The following is a 22,311-nucleotide window of genomic DNA, read 5'->3' as shown; positions in this document are numbered from 1 at the left end:
AGGTAACACTACTATCCTCACTGTGGTAGATAGGTTCTCCAAGGCTGCTCATTTTATCCTGCTGCCAAACAACTCTGTCATCTGTTCAAGCCTTCATCTGGCAGTGCCAATGTACCTGGTGTCTGGCTTGTGCCACTTTACTACACACCTCTGAGCGCTATCAGAGATCAGCCAACTGTCGCCGCACCCCGGCAACTTCCTACACTCTGGGACAGAAGGTCTGGCTCTCTACACGGGACTTACCCCTCTGGTTTGAGTAGATAGATAAGATAATCAACTCAGAAGCTGTTTGCCTGCATCTCCTGGGTCTCTCCGCATCCATCCCACCATCAAGGTCTGAACGCAACCCGCTTAAGAAGAGTCTGCTAGTTACCGGGACCCTGATTCTCTGCCGGTTCCCTACTGGATAAATTTGAATTCTCTAACTGATCTTCGGGTTTTGACCAGGGGCTGTTTTTTGGATTAAACCTTGTGGACTTCTTACCTGATTGTTTTTGTGTCATGCTTATAGCTTCACATCCATTCTGAGTCAGCAAGCGTAACAACTATAATCCATCCAATTAAGCCTAAAATTATAGTCAAATGAAGCAAATGGTGGTTCACGGCAGGTTTGGTCACATCTCACAAACCTTTCGTCATTGATACGGAGCACCAATACACTAATCAATCTGGCATGCATGAAAGATACATTAATCCCCTGCTGAGTAATATTAGAATAACAATACATTTCCAAGACAGTAGATCGCAGTTTGTGCCTTTGAGCGACATTATTTCATTCCATGTATGTATTTCATTCATTCATTGCAGGGCTGAATGAAGAGAGATGACCCGCAAAATGCTTTGAAAGGTGTCTTCTCAAGGATCTCAAGGATACACTCGTCACATTTAGTGACATTTACAGTCCTTCGAGCAATGAGTGAGCATATTTTTATTTTTGTTTTAATTTATTTTTACTATAAAAATGGAATTGAAAGTGGAACGTTAGATAGATAACACACTTTGATGAAAGTTATTATATTTTATTTCTATATTTTTCATTTTTTATTTCTTTACACGATTCACAATAAAAATGGAGAAATCCCAGGAATAAGGACACATGGATTCCTTCCCTCCTCTGCTACATTCACTCACACGAGAAATATTAAACACACACACACACACACACACACACACACACACACACACACACACACACACACACACAAACACATACAGTATGCACCTATTGTGATTGCTGTCCCAGTCTCTTGCCTAATTGGCAATTAAACGGCGCCCACAAAGCAATCAGGCAATGGGCAGGACAGATGCGGCACAGAGAGAGAGAGAGAAAACAGCTTGTTTATAATTTCCTCTGCAATAACTTTCAGTGCAATTGTGCTGGAGATGAATCCTAATGAGGGCGGATTGCGCGTGAATTATTGCTGTTGTGATGTTTGTGTTGTTTGTTGTGCGCGGATCCAGCTTATTAGGCGGCCGCGGCCGATAGCCGATGAACTTTACCAGCCCCCCCCGAATTCCACCAACTAACTCATTGAGAGTTACGGGGGAAGAAAAAAATGTGACTTTATTAGAGAGGAGTCATGGTGATGGTAATGGAAAGAATGAGAGAGAAAGAGAGAGAGAGATGGAAAGAGAAAAGTGAAAGACAGTCTAGTTTTATTCCGGCTCGCGCTCCGGTTAGTATATTTAGCAGCTTTACGTTCGTTTGAAGTTACTTTTCTAATTGTGTTTCAGCGGATGGAGCATTAATTAGGAAACAGTCATCAACGTGAGGCTACGCATTAGCACCACCGGGGCTTAGTCACAAAAGCTGTTATTATAGATTGGAAACTTCACATCAGTGCACTCCAGTTAAATACCTTCTCTTTCAATAGAGGGCGGGGTGGGGGGGTGGCAGTGTGTATGTATGAATCGCTCCCGAGTTCCCGCAATGGGGACACAGTGTCAACATTTAATAAAACGCGGTTCAAAAACAAGAGTGTAAGAATGGGAGCTTAAGAAGAAACATTTGAGCTCTAAATGTATTGTTTTCTTTTAACCTGGCGTCTGCGATATTGCACGGAGAGGCCTTATTGTTTTTCCCACGTTGTACACATCTTAATATCTATTCATAATATCACAACAGAGCTCATAATGTGCCAGTAACGTTAAGACGTCGAAAATTGTACACTATATTGCCTTTGAATGATGATACCGGTCCACTTGCTGTCTTCCCGTCTCGGAAAGTGCCGTTTATTTATTGCTCTGCTTGATATTTTCCCGTGTTGTGTCATTTACATTCTGTGTTTTGTCTAAACGTCTGAGATAACGTTACAAAGGCTGTTTGAGTGGCTTTGTTCACAGTTCAGGCATCAAAGACCCAGCGCAGAGGAACGTGGAACGTGGATATCCAAGGAGACATAGGCGAGGCCTTGAATTGACCAAAGGTATCTAAATCCCTATGTACCCTACATAGAATAATGACGCCAATTCCCCTTTTCATCGGCAGCGAGTTAACCATTTGCAGTTTGGGTATCTATGGCTCAGAGGAAACCAGCTTGTTAAAAATCCCCCAACTGTACACGGCAATATATGTCTGACAGTGTGCGACGAGGGCCACAGCATCCATAGGAAGCCTGAAAGTTATTTTTTGTTTGAGGAGCATATCAGAAGGGGTTCAGGGCACAAAAGCCTCAGATATACAGTAATTTGTCGAATTTAAACCACAAGAACAACAAGACGACAAGAACAAATAAAGGCCTGCCTGAAATACAGAACGGGGGAAAAACCAAGGATGGATAAACTCCCGGTGCCAGTTATATAATGTGCAAGCCAGTTCAGTATAATGTACATTTCCACCGCTCTAAATTGATTGATTCAACAATATAATCATGCTATTTTAAGTTCAGCTAACATTGCAGATATGATGCAACATCATTGAAGACACCGCAGTGGAACTGAACACAGCAGATCACCAGTCCTCATGTCGGTGGTTAGAAATGCAGTACAAAGCAGTGGCTAACTCAACAACGCGGCAATTGGTCCTCGCCTTCTTTGATGCTGTGTCCTGGATTGGACACTGTGCCAGTTCTGCCTACCACACGCGTTTTCAAGGCCCTCCGGCACAGAGACACAGAAGACAGTGGGTTGTAAAGACCAATTTATTGTAGAGAGGAGGCTAGGTGGAATTAGCCAGGAGCAGATCGAACATGTCATGACAGGGCTCCTATCCTGAATGAGTGTGGGGATGGTTGTTTTACCTGCTGCTTGTTAGACCAACCAACAAGCAACAGGTATGCAGCCACTCTGACCCAATCCCCTAGATCCAGGTCACTTGTGGCTGCTCAACCAGATCATCCCAACACCACAGACACAATTCTCCTTAACTATTTCACCCCCATGCCGACACAGTGGTGGAGAAACAGCTTTGTCATTCACAAAAAACACACCCCACCCTGGGACCGCTTGCCATCTTGTTTCTCGGAAACAAATTTATATCTCAAAGACATTGATATCTCTCAAACAAAAAACAAGCAAGGAAATGATTCTCCAACAAAACATAATTTAGCCAAAACATCCAAAATTACTTATAGCCAAATCTGCTTATTCTGGAACAAATAGCAAACTACTTACAGCCAAAACTATGTATGCTGGAATAAATAGCCAAAGTACTTTTGGCCAAAAGTACTTATGCTCAAACAAATAGCAAAAACTACTTATGGTGGAAATGGAACATGAATAATACATCCTCTGGACTACCTTGTGCTGGTGTAAGTTGTTGAAGAGGAGGCTATGACATTAAAATGTGTGCCGTTTGTATGCTAATGAACATGCTAAAGTGCCCAATCTACAGGGGCAGGCGAGCAGCAATCAGTGCCTGAGGATAATCAGGGCAAAGAAATCATGCATGATGATTATGGTGAGGTTGTTGAGAACGTGGGCGGCGGAGTGGGACAGCACATGCAGTCTGACCAGCTATTTTCTCCCCCGTCTGATCAACTGACACCCAAATGCACAATAAAAGGTCATGTGGATTAAAGAGAAAAAAAGTAGAAATGATTCTCAAATTAAAATATATTTCTATGAAGCAATGAACAATCTGTCGATCAATTTCCAAGGCTGTTGATGGAAACCAGGATTGACAGTTGGCGATAATAGATGAGCGTTCAATTTTGTACAGGAATGTAAGAGCTTTCGAGAAAGGCTATTAGCACTAAATGTGATTAAATTACCCACAGAAACAGGGATGGAGTGTATAGGTGAAGGAAGGTATAATTTGGCATTTGCTACGAGTATAACAAGTAGCCACGAGAGACATTTAGACATGAAGTTTCAAGTTTCAAGTGGTTTATTTGTCACATACATATACATACGTTCATACATATGCAGTGAAATGTCATTGCAACACGCCCGGAGATTATACACAATAGTTTCAAAACCGAACATCATAGCTAACCTAAATTTCTACCTAGCTAACTAACTGAAACTAACTGATTCCTAAAACATAATGCAGTTAGTGAATAGAATAATGTAAAATTAAATAAAATTAAATAAAATTAAATAAAATTAAGACTCAAAAAGGTAATACAGAATGGGGGTACAACATAGAAGTAAAGGGAATAGACTTATGTATATGGGTTAGGCAATTTGCATATACAGATAGTTGCAGTATAGTGGTATGTGAATAAAGTGAGGTAGTGTGTCTAGAGATATACAGTCCAGTATGCAACAGTACGACACAGCAATACAGTAACACCGAAAAGAACAGCAATACAGCACAGTATGCAGTAACCCAGAACATTGATACAGTATGCAGTACAGTATGCTACATACAGTACAGAAAGGCAGTGGGGCCTATGTAAGTGTCTCAGTGGGGACCCCTGGTGAGTTCAGCATTGACAGTCCTTATGGCTTGCGGGAAGAAACTCCGTCTCAGTCTCTCTGTCCTTGCTCTGTGCCTGCGGAGGTCCTTGCCCGACCACAGCAGCTGGAACAGTCCGTTGGGGTAGTGAGTATCCTTCATGATCCTGCGGGCTCTGCTGCTTCACCCTGGTGTATAAGTCTTGCAGGGAGGGGACGGTAGTTCAAGTGGAATGTTCGGCTGAACACACCACCCTCTGCAGGGCCTGCCTGTCCTGAGCAGTACAGTTCCCAAACCAGTCAGTGAAGTTGCCTATCAGGATGCTCTCCACTGCTCCAGAGAAGAAGGACTTATGGATCCACAATGAAACCCCGAATTTCTAAAGCTTCCTGAGGTGACAAAGACGCTGCCTCACCTTTCTCACCAGACTGTTTGTATGTAAAGTCCATGTTAAGTCCGCTGTGATGTGGACTCCCAGGTACTTAAAGGTGCTCACCCTATCGTCCCCCCGTCGTTTTGCTGATGTTCAGGAGGATGCTGTTGTCCTGGCACCAGAGTGACATGTCAGCCACCTCCTCACGGTAGGCCTCCATATCGTCGTTGTTGATCAGGCCCACCTCGCTGTGGGTTGGCTGCCACCAGGTACGGGAGGCGAGCGCACTGGGTGCATTTGGGCCTGGGGGGGGGGTCCGTGTGGTTGCTCCCCGGCCTGCTGCGCCCCTGGATCAATCCGGTCGCGACTCGCCTATCTCTCCCAGTGCCAAACCCCATACTCAGCACATACACCACACAATAGACCAAGGGCTTGCGGGATGGCGGGGTGCAGGCTATGTGGGTGGGGATGCAGCAGGCAGCTGCCATCTTGCCTGTCAGGCTCCTGCCCAAGCATGCTTCTCGTCCGTCCCAAAATTTGAATCCCACTCACATTAGCTTCGAAAACACACAAGCATTGGCACACCAATCCTACTCCGAACAACACTCAACACACATCAAACCAGGATCTGCAGGACAGGAGGGGTGCGAGTGATTTGGGTTTGACTTGCCTGAAGGACTCGCACCCCCAGCTCCACAATTTTAACTGCAGTTACCAACAGCACACATCGAGCACTGGGGTTTTCCGGGGTGGCCGGTCGCTGGCGGGTTGGTGTGGGGGCGTGGTTGGCGGGGGGGCGGTCGGGTGGGCCCCTCCTCCCGGCCTGGCTGGAGTCCTGATGGCTTGTGCCTCGTGGCTTGGGATGTGCTGCGACCTGGCGGGGCTGTGGAGAGCACAGCCAGGTGCCTTCTGGGGCCCCTGGGAGGACTGCTTGTCATTGTGGGTGTGGGTTGGGGTGTGGGGGGTGGCTGTTGGCCTTTTGCTTCTGCGGCGGGGCTTCTCTGCGGCGGGCGCCCCGGGTGCTGTGGGTGGCGGAGGGCCTGTATACCTGGCGTCCTACCGGCATAGCCGGGGGGGATGTAACATCGAGGTGCCCCGCGCTGGGCACTTGCTGCTACGTGTATGGTCACTTGGCACTCACGCCATGCGGGGCGCCTGGTCAGCTGCGGTGGAGTGGGCCCCCCCCCCCCGGGCGTGGGTGGGCGTGGGGGTCTTACCAGCCCGCCCGTGGGGCGGGTGGCTTGGGCGGGGTGTCAGTCTGTCAGTTCTCCAAAGAGGGGGGTTGGTGGTGGCTCTCTATAACTAAAACTGTGCTCTTGTCATTCTACAGGTCATCCACAGGACAGAGTTATTGCAGCAGTTCTTGATGATTTAAGAATTAATAAAGAGTTGCATTGCAGGTTGAGAAGTTGGTGTCCTCTTGCAGACTAACTCTGTCCTGGATGCAAATGGCATACAAATACTCTGTGTTGTATGCCCAGCAGGCTGACGGCACAGGTTTAAAAATGAAAAAAAAAAAAGATCAGGCCCACCACGACGGTATTGTCAGCAAACTTGATGATGGTGTTGGAGCTGGATCGGGCCACACAGTCATGTGTGTGCAGGGAGTACAGTAGGGGGCTGAGGATGCAGCCCTGGGGAGATCCTCTGTTCAGGGTGAGGGAGCTGGAAATGTGAGGAAGTCCAGGATCCAGGCACACAGCGGAGTGTTCAGTCTTAGCTCCCGCAGCTTGACAGCGAGTCTGGTGGCGACTATGGTATTGAAAGCTGAACTATAGTCGATGAACAGAAATCTCACATAGCCCCCCTTCCAGCCATCCAGGTGCGTGAGCGTGGTGTGCAGTGCTTGGGAGACCGCCTAGTCCTTAGATCCATTCTGTCGGTATACAAACTGCAGCGGGTCCAATGTGCGGGGGAGGGAGGCGCTGATGTAATCCTTAATCAGCCTCTTGAAGCACTACATGACCACTGAGGTGACCGCCACCCTAAAATCCCTAGCCACCGCAAATCCCTAGCTTATGTCTCTTTGTTTCGTCTTCCCCTTACCTGCTTGTCTCCTTTCGTCGACCCAGTCTGTCTGTCCCTCTCCAGCCAGCCCGGTTAACCTGCTTGTCTTCACTCGTCGACCAAGGCTATCCGTCCCTCTCCATCCAGCCCGGTTCCCCGTCTCTCCACCTGGATCCTGAACCCCTCCTCCCGGTCATCGTCATCCCTGCCCAGCCCTGCTCCATCCCTACCTGACCGGGTCCCCCCGTCCATCTCCACCGTGTGAGCTAATAAACATCCATCGTCTGCCTCCCGTATCTCTGTGTCGTGCGTTTGGGTCCCTCCTAGCTCCCGTCGTGACAGACTCAAACCACGCATAAAAGGAGTTCAGTTCGTTGGCGGGGGAGGCACCCACACTTGTAGTTGGGGAGGAGCTGCTCTTGTAGTTTGTAATAGTCCGCAGCCCCTGCCACAAGCATCTGGTGTCCCATTGCTTCATCTGTCCCTGATTGTATGAGGCCACTTTGTAATTGTCCATATTTCCGGATACAAGACGATCGTTGTAAGCGGGCATGCAAGCATTCAGAGCGCCGCAGATGGATTTATCGACCCACAGTTTCCGGTTAGGAAATATCCTAAAAATAAGAATAAATGGTGTCAGAGTGTTACAAGGGAATGAATGGGAGGACGGTTGTGTATGGGTGGTTTCAAAAATGCTATGCTAACCTTATTACAGTGAGTAGGTTTTCCATAGAGATGCATGGAAGGTTAGCGTGTATATGTGCCATGGTAATTCTACTCTACTCATGTACGTGTCCATGTTCTTTCAAGTTATCCTTCTGACAGAAGAATAACTAGAATCGCAAATTATCTGTTTGCGCCGAACAAATCTTTTAAGTGACTCAGGAGTCAGGACTTAAGAGTCACAGTAACGATGCAAGAACTGTTATTGGTTGATGCCGTTAATACCTTTGATTGATAGTCCATGATTGGTTGTTTCTGCGGTACTGAGTATGTACCGCAGGGATGTGATTGGTACTGAAAGGAGCAGAATCCAAGATTTCAGGGGTTGTTGTTTGATATGTTGTTTGGTAGTTGACTAATGAACAGCAATACAGAATACAGAACAGAAATACTACTACAGTACCGGCTTGTGAGGACTACTTATCTATTGAGAACAGTCTCCAGAGGACGGCTCAGTGAGGGCTATTTCATGTGGACTGCCACTTGCTTACCATCTCGTGAGGACCGTCCCATTAGTTCTATCTTGTGAGGACTGTCTTGTGCCGACCGTCTAGTGAGGACCGTCTCATGACAATGATTTTGTGAGGACTGTCTCATGAGGTACATCACATGAGGACCACCTCGTGAGGACCGTCTCATGACAACCATCTTATCAGGTCTTTCTCGAAAAGACTGTTCTGTATGGACCTTTATTGATCAATAGATACAAATAGAAATACAAGAATAGAGCAAAGATTGAATTAATAAATCAATAGAGTAACAAATAGATTAATAGGTCATAGAACTGGGTTGAATAAAGTGAAACATAGAAGTGACATCACAGGAAACACATCTCAGTAGATGCATTTTGATATTTTGGGTAGTACCCTTTTTGGGAAAATCTCGGTAACCCCCCCCCTACCACCACCATTTTCTTATTATTCCATCTCTGAGAATTCACTGAAAATTAACTTAACGTAGAGACTAATTGAACTTTTTTTGATTGCGCCTCCTGTCCCTGAGCTGAGCCATTATCTCAAAGACTAATTCAGTCAGGCTGCAGAAGCTACTTGTATCCCTTTCTCATCTGCCTCCTTTTATCATCTCTCTATACCCCTCTTTCTGTTTTATTATTGCTTGGCGATGTTGTGTTGTTATTACCGACCGTTTGAGAGGGGTGAGGGAAAAAATAAATAAATAAATAAAATAAACGAACAGAAGCTTCTGGGAAGTGAATTTCAGAGTCAGCCCGCCGCCATGGCGACCCCCCTCCCCGACGTGACATTAAATTAATAAAAACAAATGTGGTTTGCCGAGATAGAGCGCTTTAGAGGAGGACCCTCCTCCTCCTCCTCCCTCCCAGCATCCGCCGCCCTGCTGGTGTCTTTTCTTCTGCTTTCTCCTTTTAAGTATGTGTGTGTGCATGTGTTTTGTGTGTGTGTGTTTGAGGGCGTCACCTTCACACAACTCAAATCCTCCTAATCCCTCCCTGTTTGTCAGCGGCTTGTCTGCTGGCTTGTTCCCCCGAATCAACCACCTGGTACTGAAACACACCTGGCGGACACACACACACTGAAGTTCAAAGTGGATGTGTGTGTCGCCATGGGACCATAAACACAAACCCCAGTGCTTTCCTTTCCACATATTGTCATTGTATCACACATATATTAAAAACATGCAGAACACTTCTGGTCCTCTCCCTGACTGGGACATGGATCTACACCTGGAATTTGGCGCCAGCGAAGTGAGGGCTGCCCACTGCTGGCTGACCCCTAAAGGAAAGATGGCTGGGATGGGAGAATATGCAGAAGCCAATTACCAATCATCATTAACTGCATGTGTATGTTTGTGTTCAAGGTCACGATCCTTTGCATTATCACATGAGATCAATAAATAAATGATTCTTCTTCCATATTGGCACAAATTGTAACTGCTTAACGCATGTTATTTCAACATATCTACTCAGACACACACACGCACACACACACACACACACACACACACACACACAAACACACACACACACACACACACACACACACATATACAAACAACACACACACACACACACCATCAATGATTCCTCCATGATTTGGGGCTCAAACCCCTGTCATGTGTTCCACCCATGAATCCAAGAACCAGCAGAAGAGAAAGCACCCTGAAAGAGGCTGAAATTTTTCATTGTAGTTGAACATTGCATTAGAATCTTTCTTTCTGATGTGACACTTTCCACGCCCGGAAAAAATGAAAAATGAAAGGAAAAGGAAACAAAAAATTTACAAAACCAGAGCAATTCCAATAAACGTTATTGCACTTTATAAAACGGGGACGTTCTGTGGGCTGACATTCAAACTACAGCGATCAGCCATGACATTCAAACCACCACTAAAATCCACTAATATTGTGTAGCTCCCCCTCATGCCGGCAAAGCAGCTCTGACCCATTGAGGCATGGACTCCACAAGACCTGAAGGTGTCCTGTGGTATCTGGCACCAAGACGTGAGCAGCAGATCCTTTAAGTCCTGTAAGTTGCGAGGTGGAGTTGTGGTGTTCCAGCACATCCCACAGATGCTCCATCGGATCGCACCCTAACCCTGGCCATCCACGTGATGTAGAAGAAAAGGTGATTTATCAGACCACCTTCTTCCATTGTAGGCATTTTCGGCGGTGGACAGGGGTCAGCATGGGCACTCTGACCGGTCTGTGGCTACGCAACCCCACACGCAGCAAGCTGCGATGCACTGTGTGTTCAGACACCTTTCTATCAAGGCCAGCATTAACTTTTTCAAAGTAGCTTTTCCGTGGGATTGGACCAGACGGGCTAGACTTTGCTTCCCACGCGCACCAATGAGCCTTGGGCGCCCATGACCCTGTCGCTGGTTCACCGGTTGGCCTTCCTTGGACCACTTTTGGTAGGTTGCCCATTATTCCTCCTTCTAACACATCAACTTCAAGAACTGACTGTTTTGCCTGTTTTGTCATTGTTATTCTTTCTCTCTCTCTCTCTCTCTAGCTCTATCTCTGTCTCGCTCACTAGCTCCCTCTTTCACTCTGGTTCTGCATTTCTGCCACTAGACAGCTGACACCCATTCTGCAATCTAGCCAGCTGTCTTCACCTTACTCATTACTCCATGAGTATATAATCAGTTCCCCAGTCACTCAGACTTTGGCAGATTGTTGTCAAGACTACCACTTATCAACTCTCCCTGCCTGCCTGCCTGCCTGCCTGTCTGACTCTCCCCTCCCCTCCCTCCCTCCCTCCCTCCCAAGAATGATCTGGCCCAACCATGAACCCAGCAGACACATACCTGCTCAATCTGCTGCCTGTTTAGGTGGTGCTTGACCCAGGAGCAGCCAGGAGATTCATCCACTAGCGTGGGCCTGCTATGCCCCAGTCTGCTAACCACCAGCCTGCTAGCTTTAGGGCTGCTAGCCAACGGCCTGTTTGCCCCCAACCCACTAGCCACTGGCCCGCTACCCACTCTTCTAGCTTTGGGTCTGCTGGCCGCCAAAATGTTTCCCGGCCTGAACCTCTCCTTAGGGCATCCTGGACTGCTCGCCCCCAGCCATGTCCATTAGTTAAAATCAGGTTTGTGAGCCTGGATTTCTGTCCTAATCGTATGCTGCTAACACACATGCATTGCATCCAATGTCATTCTCCATATATTACCAAGAGGAGCTGTATGTGTGAACGCAAATGCCTGAATCATTTGACCCAGCAATAACCGGACTATACCCAGCCAGCACCCTAGAACCAAGTCCAGGTAAGTGACGACTAAGCAGTATGTGTGAACAGAGCAGTTAATTGCCCAGAGCATTCAAAGCGAGCAAGTGGGCGTGTCGGGTGTTGATGACGTCTCTATCATGCACCGGTTATTTACCTTCATGCAGATCTTTGTGCATGGAGTGCCCAACTACTGATAAGTCTTTAGCCTCGTCCACCATCTTGGGTGTGCTGTAAAGCTCTGCAGCATCATTGTGTTATTGTTTCACATCCTGCGTCCTGCATGCTCTACTCAGCGCCCCCCTCCCATCAAACAGATTATTTCCAGGCAGTGTAGACACATCTGACACGGACAATCTCTGTTTTTTTTGCGACATGTGTAAAAGGGCAACTCCAGACAAAATCCAGGTAATCAGGTCCGGACATTATACGGACATTGTCCGGAGCGCAGGTGTGAAAGTAGCTGTAGTCTACCCCCAGTTCTAAACTGGCTAGTCTGCTACTCACCTGTCCTATGCCTGCACCTGGAGATGTCATGGTTTTACCCTGTTTTGTTTTAAGTTTATTCTATTCCTTGTTTTGCCCTGTTTTGTTATATTTATTCTCTACCTCTTGTGCTCCCTCTGTCTCTTTCTTTTGTTCCCTCTGTCTGTTACTCTAGTTCTGAATTCCTGCCACTGCACAGATCCCACCCATTCAGCAATCTAGCCGGCTGATTACTTTTTTTTAATATTACCTTACCCATTTCACCACCAGTACACAACCAGTTTCCCGGTCACTCAGTCTTTGCCAGATCATTGCCAAGACTGCCACTTACCAGCTCTCGCCTTTCTGCCTGTCTGTCCATGTCAATCTGCCTGCCTGGGGCATTGCTAGGAAGCAAAGACATCAAGGTCTTAGCCCTTACTCCGCTTCCTTATGGAACGAAACAAGGTGCTTGTTTCGTTCCATAAGGAAGTGGAGTAAAATAAAATAACCTACTTCTAAAATAAAAACACGCTGTTTTGCTGCATTGATCACGGGTGCCATGAGCACAGTTGGTACCGTCGGAGTGCAGGCGAACCATCAATAGCGTGCCGTGGGCACAGTTGGTACTGCCTACGGGGCTATTTTTGATTGGGGGCTATTAATAAAACATTCGGGGCTTAAGCCCTGGACACCCACCCCTAACGACGCCACTGCTGGCTGCCTTGTCTGGCTGACCTTCCCCACCTGCCTGCCTGCCTGCCCTGCTTTCCCGACCTTCCCTGCCTGCCATGCTTACCACCCCCTTACCCACCTTACCCACTTGTTTCCTTTAATAAACCCTTATTCTTACTATTCCTGAGTCTCTGTGTGTCCTGCATTTGGGTTCACCTGACAACATCATGACATGCAAGAGCCTATTAAAATTGTTTTATTGCCCTTCTTTGATAAATAAACATGCAACAGAGTTCATTTGTCCTTATTTTTGCTTTAGGGCGTCTTCCCGTCAAAAGAGGAAGCTTCTGAAGCCAGAAGAGTCTGGATCCCCCCATCAGGAGCTATCAATGAACGTTTTTTTTTTTCATAGTTGTTGCAGTTGTTGTTTTCCCCAACTCACAAGCTGAAATTGATCACTTAATTGTCCCATTTAGGTGTCAACATAGATCAATACTTGCATGCGGTCCTGGCTACAGTTACTCTTGCAGTTACAAGAATTGCAGTTAGACTCTCGCTGACTCACAAGTCATTTAAAAGATCTGTTCACTACAAACAAATTGTTTATGCCTCTTGCATCGCTAGTCAGGGCAATGTAGAGAGGTTCAGCTACAGCAGATGCATGTTAGGGAACCACAAGGAGATCGTTTTCAGTGTTTTAGGGAACCTGTGATCAAAGGGAACATTTATTTGTTTGTATTGATACCATTTTATGTTTAATTTGAGTTAATTCTGCTATTTGACCAATGGAGGCAAGATGCAAATATGTAAATATGTAAATATGCAAATTGGGCTTCCACACTTGAAAAATGTTTTGGTTTTTTGTGGAAACACATCAATAAATCTTAGAAATATGGTACATTTCAAATCACCCTTGAATGGCCTCTAGACAGGCTAGGCATTTCAAAGACTAAACTAAAGACATTGAAGTGCAATTCAAAACTGGCCTACACACTACACAACATGGCAGGACTCAAACCCATACTCACTTCGGTCATTAACACTAAACTAGAAACTCTGTAAAATGTATTTGAGAATTAATTTCTCCCTTACAACGGAATCGGTGTTCGTTGTATATGTTTATTACAAAAAATGTTCACCCGCATGTGGAATGACTGAATCAGACTGACGGACATCACTTATTTTATCTCTGTAGTGATGTGTCTAAATCACGCTATGAACCTACTGTCTGCACTGCCGCAGCCATTTCCAATGCTTCCCGCAGTTAATATCCGAGATCTGATAAGGGAGGAGACTGATAACCAGAGCACTGCAGCTCTCCAGACCTGCTCCAGGGCTTGGGACTTCAAAAGATCAAATATCACTGCTGTACAACTACAGATGACAGCATATATATATCATGTATGTCTATATCAACTGTCCCTACTCTGTTTGCTATAGCCATTGAATATGTTGCTTTAAGAGAAACTACAGTATAGTGCCAACACCAAGACTCTTTCTGCTCTGTCCATTATAGGCTTAAGGAAGATTGTACCTTCACATCTACTTTCAGAAATTAGGAAATGGACAGCAGGGGCATTTAAGATTCAAGATTCAAGAGGTTTATTCGTCACATACATATACATACTTTCATACATATATGCAGTGAAATGTAATGCAACGCACCCGGTGATAACACACAATATGTCCTAGGAAAAATGTCTTTCTAATAGACCAACTAACTGACTCCTAAAACGTAATACAGTAAGTCGAGTACTTATAGAATAAAGTAAAAATATATAGAATAAAATAAACTAAAATAAAATAAAATAAAATACAATAAAATAAAATGAGATAAAATGGAATACATAGAGGGAATATGCTTATGTATATGGAATAGGCAATTATGTATATACAGATATGTGCTTTGAAGTGGCATGTGAATAAAGTGAGGTAGTGTTAGGGATAATACAGCACAGTATACAACAGTACGGCGCAGCAATACAGCATCACAAACAACCCTGAACAGTGACACAGTATGCGGTACAGTATGCTACATACAGTACAGAAGGTAGTGGAGCCTATGTGTATGGCTCAGTGAGGACCCCTGGAGAGGTCAGCATTGACAGTTCTAATTGCTCGGGGAAAAAACTCTGTCCCAGTCTCTCTGTTCTCGCAGGAATTTCCTCAGCTACCTGAGGTGGTAAAGACGCTGCCTCGCCTTCCTCACCAGAGTGTCTGTTTGTAAAGTCCATGTTAAGTCCTCTGTGATGTGGACTCCCAGGTATATCAAGCTGCTCACCCTGTCAACAGAAATCCCGTTAATCACCAAGGGTGCGTGCGTCCTCGATTGTGATCCTCACCTAAAGTCCACAATCAGCTCCTTAGTTTTGCTGACGTTCAGGTGGAGGCTGTTGTCCTGGCACCAGAGTGACAGGTCAGCCACCGCCTCGCGGTAGGCCTTCTCGTCGCAATCGGTGATCAGGCCCACGACAACGGTGTCGTCAGCAAACTTGATGATGGTGTTGGAGCTGGACCTGGCCACACAGTCATGTGTGTACAGGGAGTACAGTAGGGGGCTCAGGACGCAACCCTGGGGGGATCCTGTATTCAGGGTGAGGACGCTTGACATGTGCTTCCCCACCCTGACCACCCGGGGGCGGGCTGTGAGGAAGTCCAGGATCCAGGCGCACAGTGGAGCATTCAGTCCGAGCTCCTTCAGCTTGACAGCCAGTCTGGTGGGGACTATGGTGTTGAAGGCTGAACTGTAATCGATGAACAGCATTCTCACATAGGCCCCCTTCCGGCCATCCAGGTGCGTGAGCGTGGTGTGCAGTACCTGGGAAACCGCGACATCCATGGATCTGTTCTGCCGGTACACGAACTGCAACGGGTCCAAGGTGCGGGGGAGGGAGGCGCAGATGTAATCCTTCATCAACCTCTCGAAACACTTCATGACAACAAGGTGAGGGCAGGCAGGAGAGGTGATCTTCGGGACAGGAACGACGGTGGACCTCTTGAAGCAGGATGGGACCACTGATTCAGCCAGGGAGATGTTGAATATTGTGGTGAACACCGGGGCTAGCTGGTTAGCACAGGTCTTCAGCGCATAAAAGGAGTTCAGTTCGTTGGGTAGGGAGGAGTCCACACTCGTGGCTGAGGAGGGGCTGCTCTTGTAGTTTGTGATCGTCCGCAGCCCCTCCCACAAGCGTCTTGTGTCCCCCCGCTCCATCTGTAGCTCCACAGTCTCCCTGTACATCCGTTTAGCGTCCCTCACCGCCCTCCGCAGATTGTACAACGCCGCTTTGTAATTGTCCATATTTCCGGATACAAGACCGTCGTTGTAAGCGGCCGTGCGAGCATTCAGAGCGCAGCGGATGGATTTATCAACCCACGGCTTCTGGTTTGGAAATATCCGAACTTTCACCGTGGGACTGATATTTACATTTACATTTACATTTAGTCATTTAGCAGACGCTTTTATCCAAAGCGACTTACAAGGGAGAATAACATTCAAGCTACATTGCGACAGAGATTAGTGTAACAAGGCCTCTGATCTGCCAGCATAGCTACAAAACTCACTGCCACCTCCGTAAACTCGCTGACGTCACTTGAACTTGATTGGAACATGTCCCAGTCGACGTCAGTCAGAGCGTCCTGAAGCGCAGCCTCTGATTGGTCCATTCACCGCTTCACTTCCCTCGTCGCCACCAGTTCTCGCGATCAGAGGCCTGTAAATAGGAAGCAGCGAGATCGTGGCGTGGTCAGATTTCCCTAAAGCAGGGAGCGAGATGGTCTTGTATCCGTTATTGTAAGTTGTGTAGCAATGGTCCAAAGTTCTATCTCCCCTGGTGGCACACGTGATGTGTTGGTGGAAATTAGGCATAACTTTTATAAGGTTGGCCCTGTTAAAGCCCCAGTCACCACCACAGCCGTGTCGGGATGTTTGTTTTGAAATCGTACATCGTACAGGTCCGACAGAGCTGCGTCGGTGTCCGTTTGTGGTGGGATATAAACAGCTGTGATGATGACCGTGCTAAATTCCCGGGGGAGATAAAATGGACGGCATAAGATTGTCAGCTGTTCCAGGTTCGGCGAGCAGGAGTGGGAGAGAAACTTGGTGTTTTCGGGGTTACACCAGCGGCTGTTTACCATTAGGCAGACGCCTCCACCTTTGGATTTCCCCGACTCCCCCGTTCTGTCGCCGCGGAACATGGAGAAGGACTCGGCTGGACGGATGGCTTCATCCGGCACCAGTGGATTCAACCATGTTTCCGTCAGACAGAGGACGCAACAGTTCCTCGTGTCTCGTTGGAATTTAATCCTCGCTCGAAGTTCATCCATCTTGTTCTCCAGGGACTGGATGTTGGCAAGAAGGATGCCTGGCAGAGGTGGACGGTAAGGTTGCGTCCTCATTCTGACCCGAATGCCGCCTCGTTTACCACGGTGCTTCCTCCGTGGGCCCGCTCGTGGAACAGCGGCTCCATTTATGTTGTTGTTGAGAGTGTTCCCGCGTAGGATTTCCGCCGGCCACTCTGTTCCATGGATAAAAAGTCCCAAAGTTGTTCATTTAGGAAAATTTTTATATCCATGAGTGCATCGCGGTCGTATGAGGTAACTGCCGATGCTTTTTTGGCGTACATTATGATAAAAACTGAAAAAAATACTAAAATGTGCAAAAGTCAATCGGAGCGCCGGCGCAGGCAACCGCAATCGCCACAATCGCCAGTATGTCATTGATGAAATACTATGGGAAAAACATCAGGACTATGGGAAGGACGTTCATTGATGTAATACTATGGTAAGGAGGTCAGGACTATCAGAAGGGGATCCATCTATGAAATACTATGGGGAGCATCACTCATTCGTTGCAAAATGGAGAAATGAGACCAGAGAGTATAGGCTGAAACAAGAGATATCAGAAGCCACTTTGGAAGAAGAGGGCCCCAATGAATGCCCCTTGATGTACAACCATAGTCTGTAAGCTAATCAGCACAGCAATATGGTGGCATTTTATGTCCAATACATTTGGACCTTAAAGGCCCTGAAAGGTAAAGAAGACTTCATGAAAGAAGAAAGAAGACATGTTGTAGGTACTACAAGACGGTCTAGGGAAGGACAAAATACTCAAAGGATACAATGAGTTTCTGCAATGCTTTAAAAATGGAGTAGTTAACACACTCAATATGAGGAGGACATTTCGCTTTTTGAGCTTTTGTTCACTCACCTCTACCCTTCCCCTTCATCCCTCATCCCCCCTTCATGGTTACTATGCCAATAGTCTAATCCCACATTTCACCGACTTGCACTTTTACGTTTATGAAATAGCTTCATCATTTGGTGACATTATAAGAAAAGGCTCCGATCCCTTCTGAGCCAAATGTGTTGGTATCAAAGGGTTTTTTCATTTATAAAAGGCATTCAGAGCCACACAAAACATCAACCCTGAATGACTCCGGCTTTTTTCTTTGGCTTTTGACACTAAATTTGTATTTGTGCTTCAAAAAAGGCAAAATAAATCAAAACGATCCATAAAAAAAAAATATATGACTTGATTTTTGTTTCCTATGCCTTGTGAGATTGCTTTCCCCGTAATTTTCACATTTCACATCCTTCAACAGCTTGGATCTCCGATGCTGCCTACTCCAGCTAATGCCAAGTGAATATCAAACTTTTTCCATGTTTCCACTCCTCAGTTAATTAATTCAAACTTCTCATGTGCATTGGTCAGAAAAAATAATGATCGCTTTGAATGCAGCTCTTTTACAACTTTTGCAGCACTATTTCAACTCTTTTGCTGGAGTGACTCCCAAGTCACATTAAAGATTTGCTCACAACGGACGAAAAGTTGGTGACCCAGTCAGCCGGTCAGCCGCAGAACTTGGAACGGCCGTAGTTTATTTCAGCATAAAATAAACAACCAAAGGGCACAATGAGCAAAGAGCATCAGCAAGCGGACATGAATAACGATGGACTCGCTGGCAAAGTCATCACTTTCATTTTCAAGGCTGCACCAATGTAATGACACATACACACACACACGCACGCACGCACGCATGAACGCACACACCACACACACACACACACACACACACACACACACACACACACACACACACACCATCTATTATTCCTCCAACACTGCAACACTTTTAATCTGAATTTGAAGCGATTAAACCACAGTAATTACCGGCTACACCTTACTACCCACTAATTACGGCCAGGCGCGTAGCTGTGCCCAGCCAAGTTTGATAAAATACATTTACTATCAATAATATAAAAAAATATGTAAGAAAAGAAATACATATATACTTGATTAGTTGTTGACTTGTTGTGTGTGTTTAATTTGTCTTCTGACTAAAATGGAACTGTTGAAACAAGTTGTAGGATGTCTCAGCCTCTGCCATTCTGCCTCTCTAATTGGTTGCTCCCCCGGTCAGCCTGACGCGGGTTCAACAGCCAATTTATCTACAATTGATGAACCACCTTCACAGCCTGAATGACATATTTTTAATGTTCTCCTTTTTTTACTTCCTACTTTTTTTTTGTTGCTGCTCTGTGGAGTAGTGCGGTTTGGAAGCGGGGGAGAAGGAGGACTACCCCTTTGCTTCCAGAATGAGCAGCGTGGTGGTGATTTTTCTGGACAGTGTGCATAATGTGAACAGTTTGGTGGAGAGCGAAGACATCAGCCGTGACACTTTCCTCCTCTTTCTGCCTCTGATGAACCCTGCCAAAAAAATTACCATTTCCAATGTGGCCCCATTCATCACTAATGAAATGTTAGGAAAGGAGCAGGCCAGTTTTGGGCAGATTGTTTCCCCGTTGAATTGATTTCCTTATGTTGTAACAGTGGCGTCGTTAGGGGTGGGCATGGGGCCTCCAATGTTTTATAAATAGCCTCCAATCTAAAATAGCCCCGCAAGGCTGCTCTGCGCGTCGATCGCTACCTCTCCGACTGTGCCCACGGCGCGTCAGAGATGGGGCACCCGTGATAGCCGTGCAAAACAGTATGTTTTTATTTTAGGTGTCGGTTGTTTTATTTTACTCCATTTTTTCATGGAACCCCCCCACCCCCCCACCCCCCACCAACAGTTTGCCCGGAGCAGCAAAATAGCTAGAGCCTGGTTGGGCTAAACCCCTGATGTCATTGCATCATAGCAATACCCCTAGGGTTGCGAAGCTCCTCACCTTAAACACATTTTTTCAGTCTTTATGGTTTTAAAAATCAATGCACCGGAACAGAAAATAACATTGAAATACAGGATCAGGGATCAGGATCAGGATGGATTACACTGTTTATGCCACATCTGATACAATGAAATGCTTTGGGTGTGGAAAATATTGTCATTTGATCAGAACCTGCCCAGAAGAGAATGTCAGAAGGACAGACGCCCCTGAGTCCCTACCTCCTGAACCCCCAGTCCCCCTGAATTCCCCAGCCCCCTACTGAATCCCCAGTTCCCTAAACCCCCAGCCCCCACTGAACTCTCAGTCTCCCTAGAACCCCCAGTCCGCACTGAACCCCCACTTCCCACTAAACCCCCAGTCCTCCAAAACCCCCAGTCCACACTGAACCCCCAGTCTCCCCTCTACCCCCAGTCCCCACTGAAGCTCCAGTCCCCCTAATACCCCAGCCCCCACTGAACCTCAGTCCCCCCAGAACACACAGTCCCCCTTCTGAACCCCCATGTCACCCGTTTTACTGTTACAGCCTTTATATACAGAGCTCTGTGGGTTAAGCAGTGTTTTGCTGTACAAATAAAATTGTTGCTGTTTTCAGTGTTTCTATGTTGTTCTATGACGTTTGAGTTTTTTCCATCTCAAGTTTTACAATTTTTAAGTTGAGTCCGTTTTTTTCTGGGAAAATATGGCCCACCTAATTTTGTACTTGCCTGCCCAAACTACAATTTCTGCCTACGCCACTGATTACGAATGAATATTTTGATCAAAGTTGAGTGCGTTGTCTGCAAGACACAAAGTACCTTCAGAGCCGTCATTGTCAAGGAGGGTTTTATTTTTGTATTTTCTTCTTAAGGCTCCGTGCCGGGTCAGAGTAGTGTGGTTCCATTAGACAGAGCGGTCAACCCAGCTGCAAACAAGGAAAAAAAACGGGAGAATAGCTTTGGATGTGAATACATGTTTATTATTATTTTTATTACCCTTGCTGAGAAAAAAAACAAAACAGGGAGACAACAGCGCACACACACACACACACACACACACACACACACACACACACACACACACACACACACACACACATTGTTTCTAAATGCTTCTCACAGACAGTGTGTTGTGCGGATGGGAGATGCTGTGATTGAGGTTGAGATGAGGAGACAAAGGCTAAGGTTCTCTTTAGGGCGGAGAATTGGTTTGACCACTTGTACAACCACCATACACATATGCTAGCCACCCACTAGCAAACATGTACACCCACATGACATACACACACACACACACACACACACACACACACGCACACACACAGTTGCACACACACACACACACACACATACAAACAATGGGCCACTGCAACCACAACCTTCGAGAGGAAAAGTTTAAATGCTGGCTGACAGGCCAAGAGAGCAGACCAAAGCCACATCCCTCTAAATCTTTTCTTTCCATCAACCTATGAATCAATCTGTTCCCTTTCTTTTTGTCCACCTCATCCCACCATCATGCACACGGTCATTTACGCCCATACTGTCACTTCTTCAACCTTCCCCATCTTCTCGAGGCATCCTATTGCTGGCATGCCGCCCTGTGTCCCAGATGGTGGCTGATTTGTGAGACATCTCACTGCCCCTGCCCCCCGCAATGAGACCATTACCTAGGTGGAAATGGAAACTCTTGATCCCCTCCTACTATATCTACTCTCATAGGTATTTTGGGTGGTACCAAGAGCCCTCCCTGAGGAGTCCCACGTTCCCACAGGGACACAATGCCGGGCATTTGAAATGTGTCAGGTTTTAGTAGGTTTGAAAAGCACTAGCAAAGTATTTTCTCTGGCGGCAATAGCCATGGATAGATCTCTCAAGAGGATTGAATCTAAGACTTATCCCATGGACAGGTGACAGTATAAATTGGTAAGTAACATTAAATCTTTTGACCTACACCTTATTTTTCGATCACTGGGAGCCACACCAACAGTGATTGGCATCAGAATGTTATCTTGATCCACTATTGAAAGAGTAGCGTCAGCTGACTGCCGTGGAAAGAGACAGTCACAACAAAATTCTTTGATCATGAGATTAGATAAATTATAAATATTCTGATACAAATGACTTGGATTGACTCCCAATAATAAACCTTTAAAGTTGGTCATTGTCTTCTTATTGATTCAGACGAAAAAGCTGACCAACATGGTTTGGACATGGTGTTTCCATGGCTTCATGGCTGTTCCCCAGCTTCTCCTGCTGCTGTGCTGTAGTGTCCCTAAGCAAGACACTTAACCCCTAATTTCTCCAGCTAGCTGCATCCATCGGTCAATGAATAATTTTAAGTCTAAATGATAATGTAATAATGTAATAATGTAAGCTGACTGAG

Source organism: Zeus faber (assembly GCF_960531495.2).
Source record: "Zeus faber genome assembly, chromosome: 1".
In the NCBI taxonomy this organism is placed as follows: Eukaryota; Metazoa; Chordata; class Actinopteri; order Zeiformes; family Zeidae; genus Zeus; species Zeus faber.
This window is presented reverse-complemented; position numbering follows the sequence as displayed.